Source organism: Tupaia chinensis, unplaced genomic scaffold, assembly GCF_000334495.1.
Source record: "Tupaia chinensis unplaced genomic scaffold, TupChi_1.0 Scaffold000249_2, whole genome shotgun sequence".
NCBI classification, from domain to species: domain Eukaryota; kingdom Metazoa; phylum Chordata; class Mammalia; order Scandentia; family Tupaiidae; genus Tupaia; species Tupaia belangeri.
In genome coordinates, this window is record NW_006159729.1 from 237,899 (window position 1) to 242,093 (window position 4,195).

Consider the following 4,195-nt stretch of genomic DNA (forward strand, 5'->3'; position numbering starts at 1 on the left):
TTGACATTTCTCTCTTGTCAATTTTAGTATCTTCTCTCTGTCTGTGGTTTTGGTCAATCTGGCTATAAGGCGCCTTGGAGAACTGATTCTATTAAATATCCTTTGTATTTCTTGGATCTGGATATTTGAATGCCTCTATAGGTTTGTAACATTTTCTTCCAGGATTTCATGGAATAGATTATCAATGCCCTTATTAGTTTCTTCACCTTCTGAGATACAGATTATCTGGATGTTTGGGCATTGAATGGTATCTACTATTTGTTGTATATTATTCTCATTTTTTTGTTATTTTTTTCTCAGTCTTTTTTATTTTTTATTTTTTTTTAGGTCAGAGGTTTATCAGAGTCAAGACAGAGGGAGAGAAAGAGAGAGAAAGAGGGAGAAATTACCCTTTACTGGGCTGTGGTCCTGTTGTAATTGCCTCTCCATTTCTCTGTCTTGTTGGGATTTGGGCATGAATGCACACTTGCCAGATGTGTTTTTCTTGCTGCCAAGGCTGAAATTTGCATAGCACAGTCAGCCATGTGGGATCCTAGGTCCTTATCCCTTAGGTCATGGGATTGACCTCATTTCGAATTTCTGTTTTATCAATGATGTGAAAGAAGGGTGAAATTCCTCCTCCCTCTCCTTCTTCTTTTCCATGTGGCTATCTAAGTATTCTCCCACCATTAGTTGAAAAGATAATCCTATCCCCTATTGAACTATTTTGGCTCCTTTGTCAAAAAACAATTGACCATGAATATAAAGGTAAGTTTCTGGACTCTAGCTTATGCTTTCATCTACATAATTATATATAGGTTATTGTAATTTTATAGTAAGTTATTTTTTCAGAAATGAAAGTACTATAACTTTATTCATCTTTTCTATAACTGTTTCGGCTTCAATTAGCATTAATTTCCATATAAATTTATTGGACCAACTTTCAGTTTCTCAAAAAAAATAGTAAAAAAAATAAATAGAAATCTTGTAAGGATTTTGACATGGGTTTTATTAAATTCTATAGATCATTTTAGGTGAAATGATATCTTAGCAATATTGAATCTTCCAAACATGAATATACAATATGTTTTGATTCATTAAAATATTTAATTTTTCTTGTCAGTGTTTTATACTTTTCAGTGTATAGATGTTGCACTTTTCTTGTCGAATTTATTCTTAACTATTTTATTCTCTTTGATGCAGTTGTGAATAGGATTTATTTTGTCTGTTGGTATTGTATTCTCTGATCTGGCAAACTTGTTTATTAGCTCTTCGGGGTTTTTTTGTGCTTTTATTTCTTTTTGTTTCAAATATGTATCATGAGAAATTTGTATTGGATCTCTTACTGGGCATTCTACTCTCAAATTTTCTCTGCGTGGTTTTATAAGCTGTTTAAAGTTGATTTTACCCAGCAGCGCCTTAGCTACAAGGGATACCTGAAGATTCTGGATTCGTTTCATTTACTTTAACAAGAAGAAAGAAAGGACCATGACCAAAGGATTCTTCTTGCTACTTAGAAGAACAAGATAAAACAAGGTTTGAATACAAAATAACAGGATCTCTCAAAACTTTCCTCAATCGTTTTACAGTTTTAGATTGCTTTCATGCATATTATCTGATTTAATCCTTACATGAACCATACAGAGCAGACAAGGCATATTTAATTATTCTCCAACCAAATGAATGGAAGGACAAAGCTCAGATTACTGTGCTTCCTGGTGCCTTCCAAGTATTGCCCATCAAAAAGCACCAAGTTTCTAAAAAGCACTATTGACTGCCCATAAAAATTCTCCTTGAATTTATAAAGGTCTATGCATTTATTTTTATAAGAGTCAAGTTTAGAAAACAGGCAATGCTTCTAATTTATATTCAATGTAATCATCTGTTATCTATTTAAGCCAGATAAAGAAAATGAGATAAAGGAAATAGGCACCAATTTACACTAGCTATTAACTTTCCCAGGGGTATGCTATTAGAACTAAAAAAAGGTTTGTTGAGATCGTCCTTCAGTTTAATTTCATCCAGTAATATCACTAATGACCCCATTAAGGACATTAAAAGTTTCCTTTTCTGATCAATCTTTAGAATATTGAACTCCATAAAGTATCTACTGACTAACCAGCTAAATAAATCAAGGTCACCTTTAAGATGGCATCCTAAAGCTAATTGTGGTTCTAAGACTTGTTATACAAATCTCATCCAGAGGTAGTTATTTCCTTTAAGCACCAAGATTGCATCAGGCAAATTGCTTCACTTGCTTTTCAACGATCTGTTCCAAAGGCCAGTTTTCTGGGAGATTCTCAATAAAGTGGAGGAATAAGCTGAGGTCATAGCCTCTTTCAAAATGTAGCATCCTCTACATAATTTGCATCTAGTATTTGTGTGGATTCTTCTAGTTACAGTATAAAACAGTATATAAGCAATAAGAGTTTCCTTCTTTTTCTCTTGTCCTCATTATTATTGTTATTTCTATTCTTTTCATATTAGAGTGGGAAGACTGAGAAGGAAAAGTAAGTTTTGTTTCAGGTGAATTACTTATCCCTCATATGCTAATACTGTCTACTACTTAAACAGATTACAAAAATTTGATCATGACTTTAAAAACAGAATTTTAAAGGGCCGGCAGGTGGCATGGAGGTTAAGGTACTAGATTCCCATATGGCCTACCAACCATAGCTCAAGTCTCTGTTATGCTCACAATTGCTGTACCATAGATACCACCAAACATATTATTTCAGCACATACTGAAAATGATTTAGTTGAAAACAAACACTAAATTTTAATATCAAAGAGCATCAATATATAGAATTTATCTATTGCACTGTAAACAGAGGAGGACAAAGAGCGTACAAAATACATCCTGAATACCATAATACATTAGATATAGAACAAACATGAGGGGTAATAGAAACTTCCATTTAAAGTTAATCAACTTACAAGTTTCTTACTTCTCAGTGCTTTTTGCTTCTTTGTTGGCTTATTTGGAAAATCATTTAAACGAGTCATATCTCTTTAAAATAATATATGCAGAAGATTGATCTCATAACTTCTTTTTCAGGCCAACATCTATTTTTATTTTTTCTAGAAGTAGAGACATTCTAATGCATTTCGTTGACCTTAAGGTGGCCTTATCATAGTTTTCTAGACATCCTATAAATGCTTGTGGTTGCTTTCATCTTTATGATGATGATACTTTTCTCAGTGAAATACATTCTAAACGAAAGTTCTGACCCAGCATTTCTCTCTTTACTTGCTCTCATTTCCTCGAGTTATTCAAAGCTGACCTCAATATCTGACCCATGAAAAGTTACTGGAGAACTAGTACCTACCACAGTGTGATAAATAGCTCAGCTTTGCTCAGCATGGCCCAAATTACTATGTGATTAACTCTTAAAGAGCAGAGAAGAATTGGGCTTACCTGACACTTAAACAGACTGGACAAATGACGCACTTCAATCTAACAGGTCTAAGTCAATCAAGACATTTATTTAGGGGCTGGCCTGTAGCCTAGTGGTTAAGGAAGGTGATCACACATAGCTGACTAGAGTTTGAACATGGCCTTCATGGCTTGGAAAACATGCCAGTCGTGTGTGTGTGCCCCAAATCCAGGCAGCATGAAGAAATGGAGGAGAGGGATTACAGGATTACCATGCCCACATGAAAGGTGCTACCTATTTTTCTTTCTTGCTCTCTGGGTGTCTGTCTCTCCTTCCCTCTGGCAAGTACACATGCCCTGTGGTAATTAAAATAAAGCATATTATTTAGAAATCAAAAGACTTCTTAAAACTTTCAAGAATACATTAGAAGCAGAATTTGGCTGTCATATGCTATTCTCTCTGGTCTACCTAGGTCTATTTTTCCCTTTGTTTTGGTTCAAATGTTCTTGGGTTTCTCTCAAAACAGTCACTGTAAATGGAAGTTGATTACTTTTTCAAAGGGAAGCTACAAACCTCCCTTTAGATATTGAACTATAGAAAAACATACACATAGTTAATTAGGTGGTAATAAATGGATAGATGGCTATGGTGAGAGCTAGCCCCTTTGTAAGAGTTTGTCAAGATAAAGCAGGAATAAGACACCAAGATGCAGAAGACTGAAATGATTCGCTCATGATCACGTTGTGAATTAATGCTGCAGATTGCACGGTTATTCTAGTCATTCCAGAATCCTCATAAAACATCTTGAGAGGTACCCTGAAATAAGTAAATGCTACTTA